General features: G+C 35.0%; 1 protein-coding gene across 20 annotated transcripts in view; it reads right to left on the bottom strand.

Annotated features, from left to right (window-relative positions):
• Positions 1–15589, bottom strand: part of DYRK1A (dual specificity tyrosine phosphorylation regulated kinase 1A) — a 207023-nt gene that overhangs the window by 171134 nt on the left and 20300 nt on the right. For 4 of the 20 annotated variants that reach the window (XM_074213983.1, XM_074213979.1, XM_074213982.1 and 1 more), the window contains one exon: positions 10911–11130. The exons of 11 other annotated variants lie outside the window; for them this stretch is intronic. The gene's annotated coding sequence lies outside the window, so the exon portion shown is untranslated. Of the gene's footprint in view, positions 1–10910; positions 11370–15589 lie in introns of those variants that run through there. 5 more of the 20 variants (XM_074213980.1, XM_074213992.1, XM_074213993.1 and 2 more) reach the window with 4 other exon arrangements.

The following is a 15589-nucleotide window of genomic DNA, read 5'->3' as shown; positions in this document are numbered from 1 at the left end:
TGCCTCAGTCATGTTATCACAAATGCCTTCACTGAGGATGAACAGGGCCTCAAGGTCAACTACCACAATGATGGTAAATTCTTCAACTTGAAAAGGTTACAAGCCAAGACCAAAGTGGAAGGATTGTTGGTGCATGATCTGTTTGCAGATGATTGTGCCCTCAATGCAGCCTCTGAAGTTGAAATGCAACAAAGTATTGATCTATTCTCTGCTGCTTATGCTAATTTTGGTCTAATAAAGAAAACACAGGTGCTCCATCAGTCAGCACCATACCATCCATATGTAGAAACATCAATTACAGCAAATGGAGAAGTTTTGAGTACTGTGGACAACAAGTTCACTTGGCAGTGTCCTTTCCAAGGAGCTACACATTGACAATGAGGTTGACACTCGAATTGCCAGAACTAGCTCAATATTTGTGAAACTCCAAAGAAAGTATGGGAGAGAAGAGGTATTAGACTGACTACCAAACTGAAGTTCGTTAGAGGTATTGTGTTGATCTCACTGCTATATGCCTTTGAAACCTGGACAGTCTACCATGCCATGCCAAGAAACTGAATCGCTTCAATTTAAATTGTCTTAGGAAGATTCTAAAGATCACCTGACAGGAGAAGCTATCAGATATTGACATCCTTTCTGGAGCTTAACTGCCTAGCATTCCAGCATTACTATAGAGAACGCAACCACGGTGGACTGGACACGTTGGTACAATGCCAGACATATGCTTGCCCCCAAAAAACTATTTTATAGAGACCTCACACAAAGCAAGCACTCACAAAGGGATTAAGAAAAGGCAGTATAGGACACTCTCAAGGTTTCTCTTAAGGATTCTGGAACTTACTGTGCAATAAGAGGGACACATTCCTCCTATCAATTAATGTTCTGTGTGCTCTATGAGCAAGGCAGAACTGAAGCAGCTCAAAAGAAACATGAGATGCATGGGTTCAGAGTATCCATCCCAGGTGTTCACAAAGACAATTTGTGCCCAATCTGTGATAAAGCTCATACTGGACTGATCAGCCAAAGTCAGAGATACCCTAACTTGTCTTTAACATATTGATGTGATTTTGGACTTCTTCAATTATGAAGGGTAAGAACCAACCAACTAGTCACTCCCCGGATGCCAGGGCAGAGGAATGAACTGACATTTTGAGTCCACCAGGAAGCAAGAGCATTTGAAATAGTAGTGGTGCTAGAGGCCCTAGGCAAGACTCAGGAACAAAGAAGAATATCTATCTGTAGTCATTCAGAGACCAATGCATGAATAAGCCTGAGGATCAATGATCACACCTGGTCTTAGATTTCAGAACATTGAAAGAACCAAGAAATCAAAGAATCATAGAAAGAACTCAGAAGAAAGCTTAAAATCCAGAAGCCTGAGACATTATCCTCCACACTCTGGGAGCAGAGTACTACCCTAATATAAAGTGAACAGTTAAGAAATAACTTGTTTAAGAAAAAAACAACAGAGAAAGTACCCAATGACAGATACTGATACAGAAGATCAGGGTTCAAATTAAGACAAAGAAGTCAAAATATCTACTTGTAAATCTTCAAGAAAAAGTAAATAATCATAAACCCACTTAGAAGAGCTTGAAAAGAACTTTTAAAATCAAATGAGGAGGGGCCGGCTAGGCGGCTCAGTGGATAGAGCACCTGCCCTGGAGTCAGGAGTACCTGAGTTCAAGTCCAGCCTCAGACACTTAATAATTACCTAGCTGTGTGGCCTTGGGCAAGCCACTTAACCCCATTGCCTTGCCAAAAAAAAAAAAACCTAAAAAAAAATCAGAGAGGTTGAAGAAAAGTTGGTTAAAGAAATAACAGCAGTGCAAGAAAAGCAAAAAAATTATGAAAAAAAAATCAACCAATTGAAAAAAGATCCAAAAACTTATGGAAGAAAATAGCTCCTTAAAAGTTAAAACTGGGCAAGAGGAAACTAATGCCTTCAGAAGAAATAATAAAACAAAATCAAAAGAATGGGAAAACAGAAGAGAATATAAAATATCTCACTAGAAAAACCAAGAGATCAAAGAGAGATCATACCTAAAAGTTATGCTCAAAAAAGTCTTGACACTGTACTTCAATAAATTATTTTTTTATTTTTTTATTATTTTTGTTTTTAGGTTTTTGCAAGGCAAATGGGGTTAAGTGGCTTGCCCAAGGCCGCACAGCTAGGTAATTATCAAGTGTCTACCAGATTTGAACCCAGGTACTCCTGACTCCAGGGCCAGTGCTTTACCCACTATGCCACCTAGCCGCCCCTGGCAGATACACTCTCATGTATTTTATATTGCCTACAGTTATTTTAAATAGGCCATCTATTACTATTTCTAATTGCAGGGATTTAATTGGTAATATATATAAAAAAGTTGATGATTTATCTATCCAGTTTCTATTCTGCTACTTTGCTAAAGCATTATAATATGGTAATTATAATATTATAGTATCATATATTATCAGATCAAAATACAATATAATTTATTGTTTCAACTAGCTTTTTAGCTGAATCAATTTGATAATAATTTTTGTGCATCAAAGACCCCTTTTAACAAGCCTGATAAAGCTAAAGACCCTTTCTTGGAATATTTTTAAATGCTTAAAATAAAATAAATAGGATTACAAAGGAAATCAATTATATTGAAAAAGTTGACAAAATGTTAAATGAAATTTAAAAAACAAGAACATTGTTCCCAAATTAAGATTTTCCAATTTCATATTACAGCAAGGCAAAAAAATTTAGAGGAAACAATATTTATGCTAGTAAGGAAAATTTTGTTGAGATTCTTTCTATAGTAGTCTAGGCCTGCAATATTGTTAGTCTGAAGCAGGTCCCAGCTCTTATAGCAACTACCATGTAACTGCTAGTCTAGGACAGAGATAAGTAATTACACAAAGGAAATTTGAGAAATGAGAATAATAATAACAGGGGATGGAGAGGTTCAAGTTGAAAGGGAATCAAATAGCCTCAAAGAAGAATGGGCACCTCTGACCTGAACCTTGAAGAAATACAAAATTTTCAAAAAACCAGAAAAGAAAAGGGAGTAAATTTCAGGAATGGTTGATATTCAGAACAACTGACAAATTGGAATAACTATTAATTATTCCCTAAAACATTTAGACAGAAAGTAGGCTATGTGAGAAAAAAAATAATGTGAAATAAGCCTGAAAAGGTAAATTGGAAACTAGATTATGGAAGACCTCAAATATAATAATAAGGAATTTATAGTTTATCTTAAAAGAAATAAGGAACTCTTGAAGATTCTTGAGAAAGGCACTGACATGATTAAACCTGTATCTTAGTAAAAATTACTCTTGCAGTTACAGTTATACTGATACAGTTATAAATTTTAAGAGATGGTATGTTAATGGTCTAAGTAAGAAATGAAAAGAGCCAGAAAAAGAAATCTGGCTGCTTATGAATGGAAAAGGATACAGATATGAGAGTTGCTATGTACTGTAATAAACTGGGCCTGACCCAGAACTTCATAAAAAGAAGTTGGCAAAGGCTGGAACTGGAGTCATACCAGAGATGGCAACAAAAACTATGAATTAGGCCTGAAACCAGAAAGTGCCTTGAAATACTTAGAAAGGGGTCCCTCCACAAAAGCCAGGAACTTGAAAACAGTAGTTCTAAATGGGAATGTTCAGAGGCTCACAAAAGTCAGCAAGAATTCCAAAATTAGGGCTCTAAATCCAAATCCCTGACAGAACAGAACCAAGGGCCAGAATAATGTGCACAGGTCACTCTGCAGGGAAACAAGATATAATAGGACCTACATTTCCCTCCTCCATATCCCCTGAACTCCTTGAAGACCCCAGACTCCCCACTAGCTTCTTTGATATCCAAGCAGCCTGAAGGTCAGCTCTCCTTCCCCAGCTTCTCCTACACAAGTATGTCTCCAAAGAGGAGTCATAAGAAAATATTTTACCTCATTTCTTTGCAGTGTGACACTGCATATATAGTATTCAACTTTTTCCATATACTGATTAGATTTGTTTGAAGGAAGGGAATTCTCTTTTTTGATTATTAGTTGTAAGAGACAGTGTGGGGGCAGCTAGGTAGCGCAGTGGATAAAGCACCAGCCCTGGAGTCAGGAGTACCTGGGTTCAAATCCAGTCTCAGACACTTAATAATTACCTAGCTGTGTGGCCTTGGGCAAGCCACTTAACCCCGTTTGCCTTGCAAAAAAAAAAAAATTTTAAAAAAAAGAGACTGTGGAGGAAGATGGGGCAGGCAGGAATATCCTGGGGGGGAAAAGGGTTCCAAGATGAAGATTTAAATTTCTGAAACACAAATAAAGAATGTGCTACATGGTTAATATGGATCTATGTTTACCATAATTATACATGTAGAGCCTTTCTCTCAGAAGGAGGGGGCAGAAAAGGAAGAGGCAGAAAAACGTAAAACTCAAAACCTTGTTAAAAAATGATTGATGAAAACTACTGTTGCATAGTCTTGGAAAAAATAAAAATATTTCAGCAGTGCAACAAGCAGGGACAATTTTGGGCTGTCTGTGATGAACAATGCCATCTGTATCCAAAGAAAGAATTGTGGAGTTTAAACAAAGACCAAAGACTATTACTTTTAATTTAGGGGGAAAAAAAACTGTTACCTTTTTATGTAATTTTGCTATCTCTTATACTTTATTTTTCTTAAGAATATGATTTCTCTCTCATTATGTTCAACTTTTTTTTTTTTTAGGTTTTTGCCAGGCAAACGGGGTTAAGTGGCTTGCCCAAGGCCACACAGCTAGGTAATTATTAAGTGTCTGAGACGGATTTGAACCCAGGTACTCCTGACTCCAGGGCCGGTGCTTTATCTACTACACCACCTAGCTGCCCCCTACATTCAACTTTCAAGGAATCAACAAAGGCTTACAATAAAATCCACCTCTTCACCCCAGACCCTCTCCCTCTTTCCCATATCACTGCCAAAGTTTGGGGCTAAAATAGCCAGAGTCACAGTCTTTTAGGAGCAAAAGTCTGATAGAGGCCATAAGGCCCTAAGAGCTGAGGATAAAAGAGTGCTAATACTCATTAAACCTAAAGAAAAAAGCAATGTAGATCTGGGAAAACTTGTAACCACTCTAAATCTACTAGGAGCAAAGTAGATAGTTTGGAGATCCTTTGAGATCCAGTATCCCACCCAAGAAAAACAAGTCAAAGGGGAAAGGATCAGATAATGAACAAGGGGGAAAAAACCCCTGAAATTACTATAGATCTTGTGAAGGAGAAAGCTCACAGACCTTGATGATAAGCAGTTAAATCAACAGGATAAATATTAAAAACAGAAGGAAATGTGATCTCGAGATCTACTCTACTAATTTAGGCATCTATAAATACACTTCAAACAAAGGAAAGTTGTCCAGACAGGATCTGATAGAAAAGAACAAGGAACCAATCAATATGCTGTCTCTTAAGTAATTCAAAAGAGTAAAGAAAATTATAAGAGCATGTGCAGGAGAGAAAATTGGAAATCTGCAATGGCAAGTCCCACTAAAGAAACAAGAGAAAACAACAGACTAGAAATAAAAATAATATAGAAGTAGCAGACAATCTAGAAGTAAAGAATAATGAAAATATAAGAAATATGTGCTCACCATGCAAATAAAACATACTGATCCATATCAGGATATGTCAGAATATTCCACAATATGTCAAAAAAAGACCTTAATTAGAATGAATGAAATAATACAAGAGAACTACGGGATATTATGAACATAGAAAATGAAATAAAAATTTAAACAATTCACAAAAAGAAAAAACTTCAATGTTTCAGACTCCAAGATACATAGTGGTAAAATTAATAACTCCATTCAGTTCTATAAGTAGTCAAGACACAGACCTTCAAATACCAAAGAAAAGAAATTTGAATAGCACAAGTGTATCTACACCCAAGAGAAATGGAAAAAAGATGCTTCAAAGAGCAACAGAGCTCAGGATACACCTACAGTGACATGGGCCTGCAAATTCAAGCTTAACCAAACATGGATATAGATAATAATGAAGAAGCATTTGAAATATTATTAGGAGGCAGCTAGATGGTGCAGTGGATAGAGCACTGGCTCTGGAGTCAGGAGTACCTGAGTTCAAATCTGGCCTCAAACACTTAATAATTGCCTAGCTGTGTGACCTTGGGCAAGTCACTTCACTTAAACCCATTACCTTGCAAAAAATGGAAGGAAGGAAGGAAGGAAGGAAGGAAGGAAGGAAGGAAGGAAGGAAGGAAGGAAAAAGTATTAGAAAGAAAACCACAACTGCAGAGATTATTTGCTTTTAATTACTCAAATAAAAAAAAGAAGAGGGAATGAATGTATGTAGGGGCCAAGGACAGCAACAGAGTGACAGCATATATATTTGTTTTCTACCATTTTATTTTTATAAATTACTATGTTTTTAATACTTTTAAATGAATGAGCATTTTCTTGCCATCATTAATTTCCTTGAGGCATAATTCCATTAGTGGAAAACCAAATACGCACTGGGCCCTGGAGTAAGGAGGACCTGAGTTCAAATTTGACCTCAGACACTAAAATAATTACCTAGCTGTGTGACCTTAGGCAACACCCCACTGCCTTGCAAACACACACACACACACACACACACACACACACACACACACACAAAACTACATGATCATCTCAAAAGATGCAGAAATGGCATTCGATAAAACACAATACACTTCTGTGAAACCCCATAAAAATTAGAAGGCATTAGAAGGCATATCATCAAAAAAAAAAACTATCTAAAACCAAAAGCATCCCATTGCAATGAAGATAAACTAGAAACTTTTCCAATGCATTCAAGAGTAAAAATAGGATGTCAACTCTCCCTACTATTAATATACTTCAAAAATACTAACAATTAAAATAAGAGAAATTAAAGGCATAAAGATCATAAAGAAGAAATAAAATTATCACTTTTCTGATATGATGGTTTACTTGAAAAATTCTAAGGAATTAACAAACTACTAATTGAGATAAATTTAAAGCAAATTAAAGGCTACAAAATAAATCTTCAAAAGTCAATGGCACTGGGGCAGCTAGGTGGAACAGTGAATAGAGCACCACCCCTGGAGTCAGGAGGACCTGAGTTCAAATTCAAACTCAGACACTTAATAATTACCTAGCTGTGCAACTTTGGGCAAGTCATTTAACCCCACTGCCTTGCCAAAAAAAAAAAAAAAACAAAAAAAAACTCAAGAAGCAATAATAAAAGAGAAAACTTCATTCTAAGTAAAATTACAACATGTATAAAAGACCTGGAAAATCAACACACCAAAGTAAAAAAGTAGATTTGTAGAGATTAGATTACAAAGTGCTCCTAAAAGAAACAACTTGAAAAGCTAGAGACTAGGCCATGAAAATACCAAAATTAATTACATTTTTAAAACCATAGCATGGAAATTACCATAGATAGAACTTAATGAAATAACAAAATTCAGTTGGAAAAACAAAAGATTCAGAATATTAAGGGAAATGATGAAAAGAAGTAAAGAAAGGGGAATGACACCTCCAGAACATAAACTATATTAAAAAAGCAGTAATTATTTAAAAAAACATTTGATGCTGATTTTTAAAAAAAGAGAGAAAAATTAACAGAATAGAGTAGACAAGAAAAAATCAGGCTAACAACACAAATCAATAATCCTATGCTTGACAAAGTCTGACAATGCAGAAAACAAATTACCTGGGAAACTGGAAAATGATCTAGCTGAAATTAGGCTCAGACTAATACCTTACACTATATTCTATAATATATTCTAAATGGAAAAAATGATCTTAAATAGTGAAGATCAGACTATTAAAAAATTAAAAGAGAAATAGCACATATACTTCTCCAGCTTTGAAATGAATTCTTAACCAAAAGAGATAGTGGCAAAAGCTGTGTGTGTGTGTGTGTGTGTGTGTGTGTGTGTGTGTGTGTAATTATGATTAAGTCAAAAATCTTCAGCACAAATTAATGCACAGTAAGAAAGAAAACAGCTGAATGTGGGGAAAAAAATCTTTGTACTGAAATTTCTCTGATAAATTGTTTATCCAAGATATATAAACAATTAATAAATATGACTAATAGTCATTCCTCAATAGTTAAAAGGATATAAACAAACAGTTCTCAAAAAAGAAAAATTGTAAAAAGCATCCACAACCTCATGAAGGAATATCTAAATGACCAAGAAAAAAACAAGTGCCAACCAAAACATTTTGAAGTTTCATATCACACTGCAAATTGGCATAGTTGACAAAAAAAATGGCAATAATCAGTATTAGAGGGACTGTGAAATGATAGGCATACTAATACATTTTTGGTAGAGCTTTGAAATAATACAACCATTTTGAAAGCAGTTTGAAATTATACAAATACAGTAACTAAATTTTAAATAGTCATAGCTTTTGAACTAGTCTCCATTTCTAGGCTTACACTCCAAAAGAAGACATTGTTAATTAAAAAAAAGAAAAAGTTCCTATATACCCCCACAATATTTATAGCAACACTTTTTTTGTGGCAACTAAGAATTAGAAACAAAGTATAAACAAGATCATCACTGGGAAAGGCTAAACAAATTGTAGTAGATCATTGTAACAAAATTTTACTGTTCTTAAGAAATTATGTGAATACCAAAAAGCAGAGAAAGATTTATAAGAAGTGATGCACAGTGAAGTAGATGGAGCCAAGAAAACAATTTACAAAGTAACTACAACAATATAAACAGAAATAAATATCACAGCAAAGATCCAGCTGGACTAGAATAAAGAGATGGAAGTCATGAAAGTGGGAGGTTCACAGATTTTTTTCAATGTATGGATCAATTGGATTGATCCCCCCCTTAATCATCTACAATGATATAAGAAGATATTAGAATCTCATTTTCAAAAAATTTTGTAAGATATTTATTTTAAAATATAGATAATATGGAGTAACATTATGTAAATTAGAGGTCTTAATTCAACGAAAGCATAAGTGTCACTGAAACCTGATAGACTTTCACTTTTAAATGGAATACTGTTTTGGAATTTGCACTTTACTCAAAATGGTGTATTAAAAAAAGTCAGTGTCACAGATCTGACTGTCGAACAAGAATACATTCATGAATAACTCCAAGCATTATTGGAAAACATTTGGGTGAAGATCAGAAGAGGGTGTGAAAAAGAAAAAAAAGATGGAGTTATCTATAATAGGAATGATCTGGACTTCTATTAGAAATCTATGTTCTAAAAGCAGGGTCGTGCCCAAATGGCAAATGGTGAAAAAATTCAAAAGCAGAAATGCCAATTAATACCCATAATAGTTCAAAAAAAATTCCAAAAGTTCTTATAGACTATTTGTGCCTGATCGCAGTAGAGCTTTCTAAGTTTGTATTGGTCTGATCATCCAGTGTCCAACACACTGTACCTTGACCCCCAACAACCACAAATTCAAAAACCACTAGTAAACATCAATATAAATTAAAACATTCTAGAGCGATCACTTCACAGGAAATGGCTATAACCAAATTGGTATAAAGGGTGACTATTAAGAATTGAGAAGCTATGGAAAGACAGGCAATGTTCATCTGAGAATTATTTGAAAAAGAATGCACTGGACTTGATTTTAAAAGGCACAATTGAGGAGAAAGCTCTTTTCAAGTATGAAGGATTATGCAGAAGACACCAAGAACAGAGATGGAGGGTCATATTTGGGGATCAGCAAGTGAATTGGCTTAGGTGAAGCTAGCATAGTGGAAAGAGGAGAAATAAGTCTATAAAAGGCACTACTTGAACATAGTGAACATTTTTTGTTTTTGCCTCTCTATTCCCAGCACAATGAGCCTTGCACAAAGTAGATATATAAACTACTACTGAATTGAAACTCAACTCAAAATCATCTACAAATTCTCTCCTCACATTTATCAAGTTCTATTTATCCTTAAAAAAAAGAAAATTCTCTAATTTTGGAGCTTAACATGAAATTTAAAATATTCAACTTCAGCAATCTCAAAGTTAAGTATTACAAAATTCTTTTTTAATAATGTTTCCCATAAGGACAAAAGTTTAAAATCTTGGTAATTTTAGTAGCATGAAAGGTTAGGAGTCATTGGTATAATGTAGCAATATAAAAACTAATTTTATCACAGGCTATATTAAGGGAAGCATAGTATCTAGGAAGAGGGAAAATATATTCTATGTTAAATTAAACCTCCTTTCAAGTACTTGGTTCTGGTACCACAAGAGGGATGTTGATAAGCTACAGTGAAACTACAAAAGGGTTGTTCAAGTTAGTAAAGAGGTTCAGAATCCTGCTATATGAATCATATTTCCTCACAACCAGACTGTTAAGTAGGTAGGATTAGTTGAAGGGAATGAGGACAACTGAAAACGTAAAGAGAGTGACTGTCTTCAAGTATTTAAACTGTCATGAAGAGAGGATTTAATTTTATTTGGTCCCAGAAGCCTAGGACAGAACTAGAAACAGCATGTGAAAGTTGCAAAAGAAAAAACCGACCTTGAAATATGTTAATATTATCTACATAATATTAAACATATAATATTACCATAACATCATACAAATAATATTAACATTGATGATTTTTGTCCTTCTTCGCAAAGAAAACCATGACATCAAGAAGGTGATACTATGGCATGCAGATGAACTGGATCTGAGAGAGGGAAGGCTGTGCTAAGTCACCAGTCTTCCATTTTCCTCCAGCACCATCTTGGGTCCAATGGTGAGTTATGAACCAGGAGACAGCATTGGATATGAGGCAGTCAGGTTTAGGTGACTTGCCCAAGCTCACACAGTAAGCATCAAGTATCTGAGGTTAGATCCTCCTTGTTCCAGAGCTAGTGCTCTATCCACATCACCATCTAGGTGCCTTATTAGCGTTAAATATTAATATAAGGGGAAAGCTCTTAACAATTAGAGCTACTCACATGTGGAATGAGCTGCCTTAGGAGATAGTGGGATACTCTTCCCCCAATTCAACAGATGTCTTTCAAGTAAAGTCAAGATGACCAGCTGTAAAGCTATATTGTAGGGGATTCTTGTTCAGATATGTATTTGACCAGACGAACTCAGGTTCCTTCCAATTCTTGAGACTCTATATTTCTGTAGTTAAATGCCACACTGTAATTGCAAACTGGCCCAATCAATCTGGAAAACAATATGTAATTACATAAGAAAAGTTACTAAATTGTTCCTACTTTTACCAAGAGATTCCACTAATGGAATTATGCCTCAAGGAAATTACTGATGGCAAGAAAATGCTCATGCATTTAAAAGAATTAAAAATAGTAATTTGTAAAAACAAAAAGGTGAAAACAAATGCCCAATGATTTAGGGAATAGCATATATATGTTAATATTAATACACTAGCAATATAAAGATAACAAAACATAATAAAATTCAAGTGAAATAACAGACAAAGGTGGTACCATTTTATCCATGTTAAAGTATATATAGTTCTTTTCTAACAGTATGTAAAAAACATTTTTTAAAAAAGTGAATTTTTATTGGATAACTATATTATTAGTTCAATAATGTTTAATTTTAATTTTGTTAAAGAGCATAATGTTTTATCAATACAATGATTTAAAAAATGAATCCTATGTACTTCACACATTTCCTTCCAATAAATACTTCCCTTTCATTCCTAACATAAAAGCAGTCCTATTCCATTAGAGCAATGTGTTTTTATTTTGTAAGAAGATTGTGCAGTATATTTTCACTATTCCTTTTTGTCAGTGTGGTTCAATGCCTGAGTTTTTAATTCAGAACAACACCATTGCCTGGCAATAAATTACATCAAAATAAATGGAGCATAATATAGTTAGACAAATTGATACCTTTTTAAAATTAATTGATCCCTTATAATCACCCTATTGAAAAAGGAAAATCAAAAATAAAGCTTTTAATACACAAATGTATAGTCCAGCAAAACAAATGTCCATATTTGCCATCTCAAAATTTCAGCATTTTATGTTCATTACTTCTCTGTCAGAAGACAGTACACTCTGCCTTAGTTTCTAATTTTTAACTACTTTGAAATAAACTGGTATCTTTGTAAATCTAGATTCTTTTCCTCCTTTGTAGGGCATTTGTTTGGTATTTATTGGAAAATCTATTTTTCTTCCAAAATAAAATATATTAATAAAAACCAAAAAACAAGAACAGTTGGTAATTTTTTCTTCAAAATAAATTTTTTTCAGTTCCTAATTCTGACCTCCACCTCCCCACCAAAAAAAAACCTAAGGTAGGGTAGACTCAATTAGAAAATGACAATTCACTCTTCGTTTTATTTTATGAGTAAAACTGGACTATTTACAATTCTATCTCCATACCTTAGGACTGTAATACACTCTACCTTCTATCTCTTTAAATCCAGGTCTTCCTTCAAACTTCAACTTGAAAGTCTTCCTATTGAAGACTAGCCCTCATTCTCTCAGCTACAAATGTGCTCTTCCATCAGATGGTAATCAAATCCATGGGAACTAATGAGATCACCTAATGAATGGGAGAAGAGAACCCAGAACAGAGCCCTGTGGGAACCCTTCAGTTAGATCCTACTACTAGATAAGATTCCAGTAAGAGAAGGAGTAGTCTGGTAGAAGGAAAACCAGAAGAGATAATATGCTCTGAAAACCTAGAGAAAAGAGAGAATCAAGGAAGACAGTGATCAACCATTTCAGACGCTGCAGAGAAATCAAGAAGAATGAGGATTAAGAAAAGGCTAATTTCCTTCTTAGCAATTAAGAGATCTGGTGGTAGCAGAGGAGAGTGAGAAAGTAAAGGAGGTAAAGGCACTAAGAATAGGCAGCCTTTTCTAGGGGTCTGTATGAAAAAGGAAAGAAAGATAAGACACAAGTTTGAAAAAATGAATAGATTTGGTGAATGATGTTTTAAAGATGGGGAAGACTGGTCAATGTTTGAAGGCTGCAGGAAAGAAAATTGTCAATTGAGAGAAGTATCTATCCTGTCCTGTTCACTCTGCTGATCTTATAACATAGGCAACTGCCTTTCAAAACATCTCAAAACAGATTCTAGTAAAACTAAACTAGTAAACTAAGTAACATGTCTAGTAAACTAAACATGTCCAAAATTGAACTCATAACCTTTTCACCTCTTCTCTTCCCACTTCCACCCCCATCAACTTCCTTCTGTGCTAACCCAGGCAACACTATCTTCACAGTCCTCCAAGCTCTCAACCTCAGTGTCACTCCCAAGTTCTCACTATCTGTCACCTGCCTCCCACCCTTGATCTCTTGCCAAGACTACTGAATTTCAACTTTGTAACATCCTCAAATACTCTTCCTTCTCACTTCTTTTATCACAACAATCCTGGTACAAGCCTTCATTGCCTCCCGTTTGGACAACTACAATAGCCTGCTGCTGGTAGATCTGTCTACCTTAAGTCTCTATACTCCAATCCACCCTCTATTCAGTCACCAAAAGGACTTTCCAAAAGCAAACATCGATTTTGGATGTCAACATCACTCTCCCTACTCAAACTCTGCTGGCTATCACCTCTAGGACACAAAATCCTATCTGGTGTTCAAAGTCTTACAAAACCTCTCCCCCTACCTTACTCAACTTAGCTCTTCCTCATGACACTACTAGCTTCCCTACTGGTTCCTCAATTAAGACATTCTATTTCTCAAATATGGGCATTTTCTCTGAGTATTTCCCATACCAAGAATGTTCTCTTCCTCTTATTCACCAAAACCAATACTCTTCCTCAGTCTTCTCCCAATTGACAATGCATTTTATCCTGTTAACCATCATAGGGGGAATAAGTTTGTTAACATAACCAATTCATTTTGTTCTATATCACCACTTCTTTGAGTTGGGTTTTAATTATTTTTCTTACAGGTTTTTTTCATTATGATAAGCACCAATGTGGTATAATTTAGTAAATAACAGACAATATTATCAAACAATTGGCCAATGTTTATATTCCTAAAACAACTGATAAAATATATGTGAACCTACTGAATGAGGGAAAACAACATTGAAAAATCATTACAAACACTTTAGGTAAGATCAATCCAAAATCACATAAAGCAAATTAGGTAATAAATCACAAATCAGAACGTGGATTTAACCGGTAAAAGTCGTTAATCAAAAATCCAAAAGAGTCTAAAGCAACCAGTCAGCTCCTTAAGTCAAAATTAGGTCAGATTGTTGCATTTCCTGAACTCAAAACCTGAGCATGCTATGTTTGCTGGAGAGCAGTCGTGATTTATGGAGATTTGGCAGAACACCACCTGAGGAGAAAGACACATGGCCTTCAATTGGACAGAGAAGGAACTTTATCACGAGCACAATTATGAGATAGGTTTAAGGGACCTTTAGCAATCAGGTTGGAAATTTGTACCTAGAGATGTTGATGTTTGTACTGCTAAATTTATAGCCAAAGTTTGATTTATATGCATTGAGAAGACTAAGTCTGTTTAAGTGTTCTGTAGTGCTAATCAACATAAAGGTAAATCAACTTAGTTCACATACTTTACAACCATATCTGCTATAGGCTTTCATGGCACTATTATTCTAGTTCACCTACTGCCTATCTAATGAATTCTTTTTCAGCCACCTTTACCATTCTTATTTATTATACCTCTACCTCTGGCTATTTGTCTTGAGCCATATTCTCCCTCTACATTCTCTTGGTAACCTCATTTACTTCCATAAATATAACTGTCATTTCTTTGTAGATGATTCCTAGATTTATATACCTACCTCCCAATCTCTCCCCAAGTTTCAGTCACCCAATCACAAATTGTCTATTGGACAATTCAAACTAGACATCCAAGAAATATCTAAAATTGAACTCCTTCCTATATCTGTCCAAGATACTGCTGCCATGCTTCCAGTTTCCCCAGTTTCCTAATTTCATCATTTCCCTAGATCCCATACCCTCCCTCATTCCATGTAATCAGTCATTTGCCAAATCCTCCATTTTCACCCCTTCACAAATTCAAACCCTTCTCATCACTCACACTGCTAAACAATACCTCTACCATTACCATTTCTCAGTACCTCTTGTCTATCTTATTACATTAGCTTCCTCATTGGTCTTTCTGCCTAAAAACAGTCCAGGTCATCCTGCACACTACTGTCCAAATAATTGTCTTTATGCATAGAACTGACCATGTGATTTTTCAAATTTGATCAACTTTTATTTCATCAACTCCAGTAGTTTTCATTTTCCAAAGATAAAATATATTCTTCTCTTTATTGTTTAATGCTCTACACAACTTGGTTGTAGTCTATCTTTCCAGATGGATATAATTTCCATGGATATAATTTCCCTTCCTACTCTATAATCCAGTTAAATGGTCTTGTATTTCTTGTACATGATAGACACTCCATCTCTAAGTCTCTGTGACCCAAGAAAGGTTATAGTACAGAGTACTGACAAAATGTAATCCAGCAAAGAAGGAAATGGCAAACCATTCCAGTACATTTGCCAAGAAAACCCCAAAGAGAGTACTAAAATGATAAAAGAAATGATATCAGAAGATGAGTCCCTCAGGTTGGAAGGTTACCAATCTACTGCTGAGGAAGATAGGGAGATAACTATAAGTAGCTCCAGTAATAATGAACTGGCTAAGTG

Source organism: Macrotis lagotis, chromosome 1 (assembly GCF_037893015.1).
Source record: "Macrotis lagotis isolate mMagLag1 chromosome 1, bilby.v1.9.chrom.fasta, whole genome shotgun sequence".
In the NCBI taxonomy this organism is placed as follows: domain Eukaryota; kingdom Metazoa; phylum Chordata; class Mammalia; order Peramelemorphia; family Peramelidae; genus Macrotis; species Macrotis lagotis.
This window is presented reverse-complemented; position numbering and strand designations above follow the sequence as displayed.